Below are 15,861 nucleotides of genomic sequence, written 5' to 3'. Positions count from 1 at the left end.
CAAAACCCTAGCAGCCACCATAGCTCCCCTTCAATGTAAACCCGGCGGCAACAATGCCACCGGTCACCATAGCTACACCACTGAACCTACAAACCACCCTGAGCACGAATCCCTGGTCACTTAACTTCGAATCATCTCCAGGGTTCTCGAATCTTCGATCAAAGATTCGAGCCAAAACCCTAAATCACCTAATGAGTCCCAAATTCACACCAGCCACTCCCCTGACATCCCTCATACCCTAATCAACGTTGGTTTCGTTCGAATCTCCGTCATACCCTAATGAGTTCGGTTCAGACCTGGGTTGTTTTTGATGCTTAAGCTTCCGAGGTAATTTTCTTTTCTTCTATTCAGTGTTAAGTGTATGTTATGAGATATCTATTCGCTTCGACTAATGTCGTCGAGTAGTTAAGTTTCGTAAGCTCCCTGCTAAGTGTCCCGAAAATTGAAATAATTTGGTGGCCTGTTTAGTCTATGTTGTTTGTCGATTGGTTGTTACATGTAATAGTTCGTATAGTCGATTTGAGTAACGTCGTCGAATAATTAAGTTTCATAAGTTTCATGTTTTGTCCGAAAACACATGAATCACCTGTGTGTTCTGTTTTAGCCTGCTTTTGTTGTCGACTGATTAGTATACGCTGTAACTCGCAAAGTCGATTCGATACATATTGTCGTTTGTGTTTTACAGTCTTGAAAGGCAACAACTTGATTCATACTGTCTGATTCTGATTAAATAGTTGTCTAAATCCAGTGGTAAACTAATTATAGGTTGTAGTTTGTTAGTTGGTGAGGTTCGAATTAGGATTAAAATAGTTATAGCTGACAGACTCAACGATGTGAAGGGGGTGGGGTAAGGTAGTAATAATCAACGACTTTAGGGTTAATTTAGGGTGTCAAAGACTGACAAATGCTTAGGATTAGTGGACTGTCAGTTGGTTAATGAAAAATACTATTAATCTAGTATTAGTGGGATGCACAACACAAGAACATGGGTTTAAAATAAATAATCTAATAAAGCCCATGACTCTTGAATGAATCAATATGACAATCATGCTATAGTGGGGAACCAAATGACTTGCATCAAGAAGATACTTAGGCATGGGAAGTTGAAGGGTATGGGCAGGAGAGTCTTGATACGAGGCAGTCCTGTGAAGGTCTTTTGGACCTATAAATGAGCTCATTTTTTTACTGATGGGGGGGGCGGGCAATTGAGAGAAAAAAGCGGATAGTCTTAAAAGGCAAAAAGGGGGGGGGGGCTGGTCAGTTGTTTGGTTTGATATGGTTGGGTTTTTCAAGCCGTTTTGCTAAGTCCAATTGTTTGATTGTCAAGCTATTTTCTGTCAAGTCTGTTATCTAGTTGGGTTGTTACTATTTCAGTGGGGTATTCTGGTTTCTCTGCTGGGTTACTAATGTATTCTGGGTTTCTGTATGCTGCTGGACTGCTTCTGTTTTTTATTGTTATTAAAGTTGTTATTGGTTGTTCGTTGAGCTACTGTTATTGTGGAACTGCTGTTGCTGTTTTGTTACTGCTGTGTTACTGCTGTCCGTTTGCTTGTTGCTGTTGTAATTACTGCCTTACTGCTGCCCAGCTGCTGTTGTTGATCTTCTTCCTCTTCTTGTTCTTGTTTCCAATCTCAGGTACACAATTGATACACTGTCAATGTAGGCTGAAAATTGAAACCTGAGTATAGAAATGAAGAGTTGAAGTGCCTCTTTCGAATTTGCTTTAGTTGTATATTGAATGTTGAGCTGTGTATAATAGTTCATGTATTCCATTAGAATCATTTCTGGGTTTGTTTGGATTTTGTTTCAATGGGTAATCATCTGGCCATAACTTTCAATATAATTAGAGTTTGTTTGACTCAGCATTTTGTCTAAAAGGCAAAAATCCGAAATAATGTAGATCTCATGTTGATTTCAGTTTCAACTTGAAAGTATGTCTCCATAGCTTTAGTATTGCAATAGTTAGTTGACAAAGTCATTAACGGTTTGCTTCGAGTGTCACATAATCAGATAGGAACATAGTATGAATTCACGCCCTTAAATTTATAGAATCCGTAGGCTTGACATACTTGTGGCGCGATTCAAGAAATGTAGAAAGGATAAGAACCTTAACCTAATAGGTTATTCAAGTTAACATGCAAGTTAAGTAACTTTCGTAACCATTAGTAATTAAGGTTGGCTTAGCTTCAAGTAGTTGAAAACAATTAGTCCCAACGGTTCATTTCATCTAACAATGTGGGTTCAAATTAGTTATAAGATACTTTGTCCCTTTTGAATGCGTATTGCCTGTCAATTCCGTATTTGGTTATAATTTCAGCTTCAGTAGTATCGGCTTATAGAATGAGGCATGAAACAACTTCCTTTCGCGCAAAGTTTGATTGCAATTTTCTGGCTGCGTTTGCTTGAATCCGTGAAATAAATGATGGTCTTTTCAAGCATGTAAATAAAGTAGGACCTTTTCTTCTTCCATTTAGAGACGGACGAAAAAAATATATAAAAAAAAATATATAGCTGCTTTAGGATATCCTTCTAAAATAAAAATGAGATAGCCTCGCCAAATAAAACGCACAGATTGCGGGGCCCTCACAAAAATATATGTTTGAATTAGAATTCGGGACATGCCGTCTAGCGAATTTTACGGCCTTCCTCAAAAGTAACAATACGCTAGTCGCTTTAGGTGCGTATTTAATAATGTACCTCCCTAAACTCGAGTGCGCATTTATGTGACTCAAATCCAAATCTCAATGACGTTGAAATATGTCTTTAAATCACGGGTGCATTGATTGTGACGTGGTTCGAGATACATTTCCACGACGTTGCAAATTCTTTAAAGGAATAACGAATGAGATGAGCCTCGCTAAACAAAACACATAAATTGCGGGGCCCTCATTAAATGTATATATTAAAGCACTTAATTTTCGGGACGGGCCGTTTATCAAATTTCACGGCCTTCCCAGAATAATAACACGATAGTCTCTTTAGGCGCGTGTTTAATAATTTACTCTCTTAAACTTGGGTGTGCATTTCATGCGACCCAAATCCAAATCCCAAAACATTGAATAAAAATGTGTTCCGGATTGCGGGTGCATTTCATGTGACGTAATCCAAAGACGCATTTTAAACAATGTTCACATTCTTTTAAAATAATAATAAAGTGGTAAAAAGTTAAAATTGGCACATAGGTTTATAATCGTATAAAATCAGATAAACAAGCCGAATATGACAGTTGAGCGACCGTGCTAGAACCACGGAACTCGGGAATGCCTAACACCTTCTCCCGGGTTAACAGAATTCCTTATCCGAATTTCTGGTACACAGACTGTAATAAAGAGTCATTCTTTTCCTCGATTCGGGATTAAATTGGTGGCTTGGGACACCCCAAATCTCCCAAGTGGCGACTCTGAAAATAAATAAACAAATCCCATTCGATTGTCCTTTAATTGGAAAAACTCCTTCCGCACCCCGAAAGGGCGTGGGTCGAAAGGAGGTGTGACAGCTCTGGCGACTCTACTGGGGACTTATTTTTACCCAGAACTACCGGTTCAGGGTTAGAAATTCGAGCTTGATAAATTGTTGTATTTTGGCTTTATTATCTAATATTCTCATATGATCTGTGCTTAATATGCAAAATGATGCTTTTTACTGCTTTGATATTATTTGAACTGTACATATAAACTGTGCCGAAACCTTCTCTTCTTATCTCTGGGGATGTGCTTACTGGTTAAGACTCCCTATTCTGTTAGTGTCATACCCTGAAATAAAAGAGGCTCGGAAAGTTTCTAAGCCGGCTAGCCTTTTGGTTCCCGGAAAGGAGCTCCTTCCTCAACTCGAGTTGTCCGCTCGGGTACACTGTCTAGAACACCGACCCAGGTTTTGAACATAGAATAACGTGACTTCATTCCGGATCCCTAGTAGGAACGCTTATCTGCATCACGTTGCATTTGACTTAGGGGACTCAACACAGGGGTTGGGTCCGTCTAGGACTAGCAACCTGATATGAAAGGACCATCCTGATGCATCCTATTTGTTTTCCGTGCATTTATTTGTCTCGCACCCGCATGCTGACCGGTTTTTGAATATTAAGAATATTGTGAAATTGAAAAAAAAATAGCGGTTAGGGAGTTAATTGTTTATTTTTGAAAAAACCCAATGCCCAAATACCGTCGAACTCTGCCGAAATTTTGAGAAAATAAAAAAAAATATTTTATTAATTTGTTTTACTAAAAGCAAAGGAAAATAGAAAAAAAGAGTCATTATTCTGTCTTGTTTTCAAAAAATAAAAAAGGAAAATAGTTTGTCTTACCATGGAAAATGAAAATGAAAAAAAGGGTCTTATTTTTTAAAATAGTTTTTATTTTTATTTTTATGAAAATGCCCAAAATCGAAAAGGAAAAGAGTCGTGCTTTGAAAGTGGTTTTGATATTTGCTGCCAAAAATGAATGAAAAAAAAGTTTTAAAATAGTTCAGTTAATTGCCCGAACTACGCGGGTCTGATTCTCACCGGATGTGAGATACGTAGGCAAACCTCTTCGGTTCCAGCCCACCATATTCCAAAAAAAAAAAATATATTTTTGATTACTCAGTCTTTTAGACCTCAAATAAAAAAAAATAATACAAAAATATTTCTTTTTAATCTCTCTCAAAATTCAAAATATTTGTTTAAAAGTTCAAAAGAAAATTCAAAATTCAAAAATATTCTATCTTTTCTTTTGTAGTATTTCTTTCAGAAATCCACAATAATAGTCCAAAAATATTTCCTTTTTTCTTTAGAAGATTTTTGAACTTTCCAAAAAACAAAAAGGGGAAAGAAGTCAAAATATATATATATATATATATATATATAGCCGTCGTTTCTTTTCAAAAACAAAAAAATATATATAAAAAAAAACAGAAATCAAAATCCAGAAATATTTTCTCTTTTCTTTGTAAGTATTGTTATTCGAAAAAAAAGAGTTAGCTTATTTGCTTTATTTCTGAGTCCCGAACTACGCGGGTTTGATTCTCACCGGATGTGAGATACGTACGCAATCCTCATCGGGTCCAACCTCCCCTTTTGCTAAAATAACCAAAAATAAATAAATAAACAAAAAAACATGTCAAAATTGTAATAAGTTGGGTGATGTCCAATCTCCCCTTTTGCAAAAAAATAGCAAAATAAATAAATAATATATATATGTCAAATTTTAATTTCATCATAAAGAAGTAAGGTGACGCTGTTTTGTCAAGACATAGCCGAATGTTCCCGAAAGGGACGCCGGAAGGCTGACTTTGCATAAGCAACCACCTTTTGGGTCATGTTAAGATTTGGTCCAGTTGACCCACACAGCCTTAAAAAATCTTCGTCTCCGAGGCGTTGAAAGGTCGTGTTTGCAATATTGAGTTTTCTATTTTGAAAAACGATAAAAAGAGTCATAAATAAGTCGGGTGATGTTGTTTTGTCAAAAATAGCTGAATGTTCCCGAAAGGGACGCCGGAGGACTGACTTTGCATAAACAGCCACCTTTGGGTCATTATTTTAGATTTGGTCCAGTTGACCCACACAGCCTTAAAAATCTTCATCCCCGAGGCGCTGAAGGGCCGTGTTTGCAACACCTGGTTTTATTGTAATTTGAAAAAAAAAACAAAAACAAAGAGTCAGCGGTCAGGTGAATACGTTTGGGCTTTTGGTCAAAATAAGCCGAGCCAGCTTTGGCATTGTCTTAAACCGTTCTTGTCGAAATAGCCTTAGAGTATCTTTCAGTTGTTGAAAGGCTATTTTCGTAAAAGAACGGACAAGTTTGTAAAGTGTCATAAAATAATCCTCCCCGGCCTCAAATTTCATGTGAAATTTGGAAGGGACCACATTTGCAAAAATAACCGTTTGGTTGCATTTGTCAAATGGAGAAAGGGAGCTGGCCTTTTGTTTTTGAGTTTATAAATCTTTTGATTAGAATATGTGGGTTGTTTGATTTTCAAGTTTGTAGGTCATCTTTAAACCTTTGAAACCCAGTTTGTTTTATTATGAAAATTGATAAAGAAAAAAAATGTTTCATTGTTGTTACCTTTCATTTTGTCCGAACTACGCAAGGTCTGATTCATGCGGAGTCATGATACGTAGGCAATCTCTATAAGATTTGACCACAACAAAAAAAAAAGAGAAAAAAAAATCGAAAAAAAAGAAAGAAAAATGAAAAAAAAAGATCTTAATAATGAAGACCGACTGAGTCCATTCTAACCTGTTTTGTTTGAATCGCAAGAAAGCTAAGGTGGTTGGGTTGTGGTAAGCCGGAAACACAAGATCCAGGAAACCCTGATTGTGATCCAAGACAATGACACCTAGAATATCGCGCAGAATCCTTTACCTGCACATCATGATACACACTTTGCGGGGATAAGGCTTGATAACAGAAGCGCTCGAATCCTATCGGGGACTTGTTGACTAAAGTTGATGATATTGAAGTTGGCAATGGTCTGGGCAATACTGATGCAAAACTCAGTGGCTAAGATGCCAGTTTTGATAAAGCGGGAGGACGCTCCGTTCCTTGGTTAGCAAGAGAGAAGCTTTTGGTGGCTTATTTTGTTGTCATTTCTGTTCTACGGATTATTAGGGTTGTAATTCGGATATTGTCTTGTGTCAAACTTTCTTATCTTTCCATTTTGTCATAGCGGTTTGTTTAAGTTTTGTCCAGGTTGTTTTAGGATTTTATTCTGGTTTGTTTTTACCATTTCACCGGTAGTCTAATGCAAAATCCGGTCTTTTATTATTTCCAGTCATCTTTTTGTTTAGTCCTTTTATCATTTTTGTTCAGCGCCGATTCTCGTGACATGATATGCGCACACAGTTTGGGCCTAATCTTAAAAGTTAATCATAAAACCCCGGAAAGGTGATCAGAACATTTAAAGGAAATAAGGACGGTTTGAGATTATTCGGAGCTAGAGTCATACGGAATTAGGGCAACTAAAACACAAAGAAAACCGTTAAAAGTAAGATTCGCCTTTCATGATAATGAGAGTGAGAGTGTTGCCCAGCAAAGCTTTAGAGATGACAAATGAAAAGGTAAATGTGTGAATATAATTGTCAAGTCCAGCACCATCAGAAGAGGCTACAAATCTTTGTTTAAATTATGATGTTTGCACTTGGCATGTTTTGAAGACCGGAATGACGAAGACATTTTATTCTGCTATCTAAACAATTTATCCTTCGTTAACCCTATGAGCCTTATTTGTTTTCCTTCATACCCCTCATTCGGAATCAGTAGCAAAGGTTAGAAACACAAATGTGGAAGAAAAAAAAAGGAAAAAAAAGGAAAAGAAAAACAACAAAACGACAAAAGAAAAAAAAAAGAAAAAAAAGAAAAATGATAACAAAAACAAAAGAAAGTCAGAAGAAAACAGAGGAAGTGGGAACTACGTTTGACCTGATTCCTCAAAGAGGATATGTAGGCGCCTCACGACTCGGTCATAGGGTGCATAGGGTGTTTAATGTGCATAATGTGCATAGTGTAATAATAATAATAATCCCCAAGCTAGAAACTGGGGCAAGAGTGACGCTTGTCATAAGCAAATATGGTTCCGAAGGTTGTAATTTTGAACCCCAAGTTTATTTTGTTTTTGAGTCTTTAATACCCCTTTCTTTTTAGCCTATCCAAAACCTACATTACGGTCCAAAGAAAGACCTTCTGATCAATCTTCAAAAGATTCCAAGTCAGACAAATGAGAGTCTTACCGGTGAACATAACATTCTGTTCCACAACAGAAAGGACTCTAATCCCCAGCAGAAAGAGTCATATCGGCAACACTCCAAATCCCTAGCTGGAAAGTGATACAAATAAGAGAGTCTTATTGGTGAAAATCTTTACGGGTACCATAAGGCGATGAAAGCCGAGAGAAAAACCAAAATGAGAGAGGCTTGATAGTGAAAACCCTTCGGAAACTACAAGTCAAATAAGATTGAGAATCAGATGGGGAATCGCTAAATGAAGATCTTGAAAGACGATTGACGGCGGAGGATAGGCCACATGTGCATGTCATGACCATTAGAGTCGGTATCTGCGTTTGATAGATTTTTATTTATAGTTTCTTTTGTTAAGGAGTCATCTTTTTCCTTTGTCTTTTATTCTGTTCCCTTTTTGTTTATCTTTCTCCTTTCATAGAAAAATTCCCCAGTAGAGTTGTTTGGTCAGAACAAGTGAGAAATGACTTCAAAATCTGCCATCAGCTTTCCAATTATGCAAGACCAGATCCGATTAGAACATCCAAATGGTCTAAGTCAGGAAGGAACAAGCGCGAGGCCAGTGTCAAGAAAGATATCCCCCGCAAAAGGAGATGGACAAAAGGATGGGCGAGTTCCAAGAAGGATATCCCCGCCGAAATCAAAGGTTATTAAAACTCAAGGCCAAGGCCCGTAGACAAAGCAAGGAGAGCAATGAGCGTGATTTGGGAAATTCATACGAGACTAAAAGGTCGGGGAAATGCCAGTTTCCAAGCTATGCCACAAAAGAAGAGGGATATCCCCAGCAGAAAGGGATTATCCCCAACAAATAATATCATCCCCAACAAGTTTTGGAACGCAGAGCAAGGAAGGAGAAAGGGAAAACCATCCCAGTAGGAGTATCACAACCAACCACCGCATTTTAAACTAACAAATTTTGTTTGATTTGAAACAGGTAAAAGTAATGGCATTGATGACGGGAATGCATGCCACAAGAGAGATTATCAAACTGGGGCAGAAAATTTTCCTTTCATTTAGAAAATTTTCTGAAGGTCAGATACCCATTTGGGGAAGAATAAAGATAGCATCAGTCTCAAGGGAAGTGGTCTTTGAACCGGTGTTACCCCCAGCATAATAAGTTTTAATGAAGGAAGTTGTTCCCCAGCGGACAAAACAAAAGGATGAAACTTGTGCTCGGAAAAAGCAAAAAGCCAGTGTCATTCCCAGCAGCTTTCCGAAGAGTGAAGCACTAGTTTTGAAGGAATCAAAATCCCCGGCAGTGTTATCCTCGACAGCATTATCCCCAGCTGATAACATTTTATCCCCCAACAGTTAAGTAAATAATTCCCCAGCAGTTTCGAGGGAAGACAATACAAGTAAGTAAATAATTCAGGAAGAAGAAATGGTTTACGCATAGGAGACGCACTTCCTAAATTGAGATTTCATTAATAGGAGACGCACTTCCTAAGTTTAAAATCATTAAAGTTTTACCCATAGGACACACACTTCCTAAGTTTAGTTTTACCCATAGGAGACGCACTTCCTAAGTTTAGTTTTACCCATAGGAGACGCACTTCCTAAATTAAGATTTCGTGCATAGGAGACGCACTTCCTAAATTAAGATTTCATGCATAGGAGACGCACTTCCTAAATTAAGATTTCGTGCATAGGAGACGCGCTTCCTAAATTAAGATTTCATTAATAGGAGACGCACTTCCTAGTTTAAAATCATTAAAGTTTTACCCATAGGACACGCACTTCCTAGTTTAAAATCATTAAAGTTTTACCCATAGGACACGCACTTCCTAAGTTTAGTTTTACCCATAGGAGACGCACTTCCTAAGTTTAGTTACCCCTAGGAGACGCACTTCCTAAGTTTAATTTCATGCATAAGAGACGCACTTCCTAAATTATTTTCATCCATAGGAGACGCACTTCCTAGTTCAAAATTATTAAAGTTCCACCCATAGGAGACTCACTTCCTAAGTTTATTTCACCCCTAGGATACGCACTTCCTAAGTTTAGTTACCCATAGGAGACGCACTTCCTAGTTTAAAATCATTAAAGTTTTACCCCTAGGAGACGCACTTCCTAAGTTTATTTTACCCATAGGAGACGCACTTCCTAAGTCTGTTTTACCCCTAGGACACGCACTTCCTAAGTTTAGTTTTACCCATAGGACGCGCACTTCCAAATTTTAGTTTTACCAATAGGAGACGCACTTCCTAAGTTTAGGAGACGCACTTCCTAAGTTTAGTTTTGCCCATAGGAGACGCACTTCCTAAGTTTACTTTTACCCCATAGGAGACGCACTTCCTAAATTAAGATTTCATTCATAGGAGACGCACTTCCTAAAGTATTTTCATTCATAGGAGATGCACTTCCTAAGTTCATTTTTATCCTGTAGGAGACGCACTTCCTGAGTTTATTTTTATCCCTAGGAGACGCACTTCCTAAGTTTTATTTTATGCATAGGAGACGCACTTCCTGAATTAAGTTTTCATTAATAGGAGACGCACTTCCTAGTTCAAAATCATTAAAGTTTCACCCATAGGAGACGCACTTACTAAGTTTATTTTTATCCCTAGGAGACGCACTTCTTAGTTTGGTTCATTTAAGTTCATTTGTAGGAGACACACTTTCTAGTTTGAATCATTGAAGTTTTACCCATAGGAGACGCACTTCCTAGGCTGGGTCTTTCAGGTTATATTTTGCTTTAGGAGACGCACTTCCTGATTTTGGTTCATACAAGTTTTACTCATAGGAGACGCACTTCCTAGTTGGGTTCATCCGCCCTCAAAATAGGATATGTTGGGTTCATCCGCCCTCAAATAAGATATTTTGGGTTCATCCGCCCTCAAATAGGGTTTTATTTTCAAAGTTGTCGATGAAGTTAGGAGCCCGCCTAAAGAAAGGAATGACGATTTATTTTCAAAAAATGTTTATGAGGTCAGGAGCCCGCCTGTAGAACAGAGGTTGTTATATGTTGAAAAATGAAGAAGTCAGGAGCCCGCCTGTAGAACGGAGGTTGTTATATGTTGAAGATTGATGAAGTCAGGAGCCCGCCTGTAGAACGGAGGTTGTTATATGTTCAAGATGATGAAGTCAGGAGCCCGCCTGTAGAACGGAGGTTGCTATATGTTGAAAAATGATGAAGTCAGGAGCCTGCCTGTAGAACGGAGGTTGTTATATGTCGAAGATTGATGAAGTCAGGAACCCGCCTGTAGAACGGAGGTTGTCATATGTTGAAGTTGAAAAAGTCAGGAGCCTGCCTATAAAACGGAGGTCGTCAAATTCAAGATTGAAGAAGTCAGGAGCCCGCCTGTAGAACGGAGGTTGTTAAATTCAAGATGATGAAGTCAGGAGCCCACCTGTAGAACAGAGGAATATCTTTCAAGATCAAGTAGTAACCCACTGGAAGGCAGAAGGTTACAACAAAAATCCCCAGCAGAATGAAGAAAGCCGCATCCTCAGCGGACAGAATAAAATGATGAATACTGGTATTCGGAAAAGCAAAAGGCCAGTGTCATCACCAACAATTGTCAGAAAAGAGAAGCACCAGAAGAAACACCAGCCGACAAGAAAGCAAGACAGCAAGAACAAGTTTGAAGATAGATAAGATCTTGTGATCCGTAGTCTAGTCTAGCATCTTGTTTTCTTTTTAGCACGGTGTAATAAGGAGACCGGTAGAGCAGTAGTAACAGCATACAACAGCAGTAACAACAAACATTACGGTCACATGGTAGTCCCAGCTACCAAAACTTCTCGAACTACATTAACCTGATTCCCTTTTAGCCAGGGATATGTAGGAGACCTTTGAAGCAAAGGTTCGGTTAAATATTTTTTCAAAAAATGCTTCACACGGATTACTCCAACAGGGCAAAAATCACTCGTATCCGCTCATTTTATCTTTGCGCGAAAGCTCTTTGTGCTTTCGGACAAAGAGGGGCAGCTGTGAGCATGCGATTTTTGCTTCACGGAAATTACTCCAAAAGAAATCAAAAAATAAAAGAAAATCCATCTGTGTACGATTTTTAGAATTTACGTGACATTTTGGTAATTATTTGGTCCGTAAATGCTTGCCGTTGTTGTGATTGATATATATATATATATATATATATATATATATATATATATATATATATATATATATATATATGTATAAATACATGTTGCATGCGCATTCAAGATTTAATTGTGCATTTTGGAGTCAATTAAACCATGTTTTATTTTAAAAGAAAGAAAATCACAAAAATAGGCATAGGCGTCTTTCATTGTATGATTTTATTTTTAATTTGTGGGTTAATTGTTATGGGTGTCAGAAATGTGTGTGTAATTTTTATTTATGATTTTTACAATTTATTTAGGTTTTTTTTTAATTTTGGTAATCAAAGAAAAGGGAAAAAGGGATGAAATACCAGGAAATTCGGTTTCGGCCAGGCAAGAATTAAACAAACCAGGCCCAAACCCATTGCACTGACCCAGCCCAAGCCAGTCTTACAGAGACACCTCCAAACGACGTCGTATTGGCGTCTCCAATCTGGGCCGTCCATATCCATTGATCCAACGGCTCCAAGCTCTCCCCTAGACCCGTTGACCTGACCCGATCCTTTCCCATACCCGGTTTCACCCACCACTATGCCCAAACGACGTCGTCCCCCTTCAGTGAATAGATCCTGGCCATCGATCTCACCTGATCCAACGGCCAGGATCTAAAACCCCTAAGTCGTATATAAGCCTAACCCTGTTACCCCGCCCCCTATCCAAACACCCCCCCTGTTTCATTGTCTCTCTTAGAGACGATCCCAAACACCCCCCCAAAACCCTAGCAGCCGCCATAGCTCCCCTTCAATGTAAACCCGGCGGCAACAACGCCACCGGTCACCATAGCTACACCACTGAACCTACAAACCACCATGAGCACGAATCCCTGGTCACTTAACTTCGAATCATCTCCAGGGCTCTCGAATCTTCAATCAAAGATTCGAGCCAAAACCCTAAATCACCTAATGAGTCCAAAATTCACACCAGCCACTCCCCTGACATCCCTCATACCCTAATTAACGTTGGTTTCGTTCGAATCTCCCTCATACCCTAATGAGTTCGGTTCAGGCCTGAGTCGTTTTTGATGCTTAAGCTTCCGAGGTAATTTTCTTTTCTTCTATTCAGTGTTAAGTGTATGTTATGAGATATCTATTCGCTTCGACTAATGTCGTCGAGTAGTTAAGTTTCGTAAGCTCCCTGCTAAGTGTCCCGAAAATTGAAATAATTTGGTGGCCTGTTTAGTCTATGTTGTTTGTCGATTGGTTGTTACATGTAATAGTTCGTATAGTCGATTTGAGTAACGTCGTCGAATAATTAAGTTTCATAAGTTCCATGTTTTGTCCGAAAACACATGAATCACCTGTGTGTTCTGTTTTAGCCTGCTTTTGTTGTCGACTGATTAGTATACGCTGTAACTCGCAAAGTCGATTCGATACATATTGTCGTTTGTGTTTTATAGTCTTGAAAGGCAACAACTTGATTCATACTGTTTGATTCTGATTAAATAGTTGTCTAAATCTAGTGGTAAACTAATTATAGGTTGTAGTTTGTTAGTTGGTGAGGTTCGAATTAGGATTAAAATGGTTATAGCTGACAGACTCAACGATGTGAAGGGGGTGGGGTAAGGCAGTAATAATCAGCGGCTTTAGGGTTAATTTGGGGTGTCAAAGACTGACAAATGCTTAGGATTAGTGGACTGTCAGTTGGTTAATGAAAAATACTATTAATCTAGTATTAGTGGGGTGCACAACACAAGAACATGGGTTTAAAATAAATAATCTAATAAAGCCCATGACTCTTGAATGAATCAATATGACAATCATGCTATGGTGGGGAACCAAATGACTTGCATCAAGAAGATACTTAGGCATGGGAAGTTGAAGGGTATGGGCAGGAGAGTCTGGATACGAGGCAGTCCTGTGAAGGTCTTTTGGGCCTATAAATGAGCTCATTTTTTTACTGATGAGGAAGGGCGGGCAATTGAGAGAAAAAAGCTGATAGTCTTAAAAGGCAAAAGGGGGGGGCTGGTCAGTTGTTTGGTTTGATATGGTTGGGTTTTTCAAGCTGTTTTGCTAAGTCCGATTGTTTGATTGTCAAGCTATTTTCTGTCAAGTATGTTATCTAGTTGGGTTGTTACTATTTCAGTGGGGTATTCTGGTTTCTCTGCTGGGTTACTACTGTATTCTATGTTTCTGTATGCTGCTGGACTGCTTCTGGTTTTTATTGTTATTAAAGTTGTTATTGGTTGTTCGTTGAGCTACTGTTATTGTGGAACTGCTGTTGCTGTTTTGTTACTGCTATGTTACTGCTGTCTGTTTGCTTGTTGCTGTTGTTATTACTGCCTTACTGCTGCCCAACTGCTGTTGTTGATCTTCTTCCTCTTCTTGTTCTTGTTTCCAATCTCATGTACACAACTGATACACTGTCAATATAGGCTGAAAATTGAAACCTGAGTATAGAAATGAAGAGTTGAAGTGCCTCTTTCGAATTTGCTTTAGTTGTATATTGAATGTTGAGCTGTGTATAATAGTTCATGTATTCCATTAGAATCATTTCTGGGTTTGTTTGGATTTTGTTTCAATGGGTAATCATCTGGCCATAACTTTCAATATAATTAGAGTTTGTTTGACTCAGCATTTTGTCTAAAAGGCAAAAATCCGAAATAATGTAGATCTCATGTTGATTTCAGTTTCAACTTGAAAGTATGTCTCCATAGCTTTAGTATTGCAATAGTTAGTTGACAAAGTCATTAACGGTTTGCTTCGAGTGTCACATAATCAGATAGGAACATAGTATGAATTCACGCCCTTAAATTTATAGAATCCGTAGGCTTGACATACTTGTGGCGCGATTCAAGAAATGTAGAAAGGATAAGAACCTTAACCTAATAGGTTATTCAAGTTAACATGCAAGTTAAGTAACTTTCGTAACCATTAGTAATTAAGGTTGGCTTAGCTTCAAGTAGTTGAAAACAATTAGTCCCAACGGTTCATTTCATCTAACAATGTGGGTTCAAATTAGTTATAAGATACTTTGTCCCTTTTGAATGCGTATTGCCTGTCAATTCCGTATTTGGTTATAATTTCAGCTTCAGTAGTATCGGCTTATAGAATGAGGCATGAAACAACTTCCTTTCGCGCAAAGTTTGATTGCAATTTTCTGGTTGCGTTTGCTTGAATCCGTGAAATAAATGATGGTCTTTTCAAGCATGTAAATAAAGTAGGACCTTTTCTTCTTCCATTTAGAGACGGACGAAAAAAAATAAATATATATAGCTGCTTTAGGATATCCTTCTAAAATAAAAATGAGATAGCCTCGCCAAATAAAACGCACAGATTGCGGGGCCCTCACAAAAATGTATGTTTGAATTAGAATTCGGGACAGGCCGTCTAGCGAATTTTACGGCCTTCCCCAAAAGTAACAATACGCTAGTCGCTTTAGGTGCGTATTTAATAATGTACCTCCCTAAACTCGAGTGCGCATTTATGTGACTCAAATCCAAATCTCAACGACGTTGAAATATGTCTTTAAATCACGGGTGCATTAATTGTGACGTGGTTCGAGATGCATTTCCATGACGTTGCAAATTCTTTAAAAGAATAACGAATGAGATGAGCCTCGCTAAACAAAACACATAAATTGCGGGGCCCTCGTTAAATGTATATATTAAAGCACTTAGTTTTCGGGACGGGCCGTTTAGCAAATTTCACAGCCTTCCCAGAATAATAACACGATAGTCTCTTTAGGCGCGTATTTAATAATTTACTCTCTTAAACTTGGGTGTGCATTTCATGCGACTCAAATCCAAATCCCAAAACATTGAATAATTTACTCTCTTTACTTTTATTGAATCCCTTCATTTTTTTTATATTGATTTTCTTTCTTATTCAATGCCTTTCCTTTTTTTTTATTTTGTACCTTTTACCACTTTGTTGCATTCCTCGTCTCTCCTCTAAACTTATACTTTTGCCTTGTACTAAGGAAAGATCCGGTGCCAAGAGAGGGTCTTTTTAGAATGGGTAAAGGTTTGTATCACGGTCTTTGAAAGCAAAAAGGCTATGGCTCAAAAGAGATGACTAGGGATATTATCATTGGTAGGCTATGGAAGTTTTCAAGATATCATTCAG

The sequence above is a fragment of the Nicotiana tabacum genome, chromosome 18 (genome assembly GCF_000715075.1).
Source record: "Nicotiana tabacum cultivar K326 chromosome 18, ASM71507v2, whole genome shotgun sequence".
Taxonomy (NCBI): Eukaryota; Viridiplantae; Streptophyta; class Magnoliopsida; order Solanales; family Solanaceae; genus Nicotiana; species Nicotiana tabacum.
The sequence above is the reverse complement of the archived record's forward strand: the minus strand, read 5'-3'. Positions refer to the sequence as shown.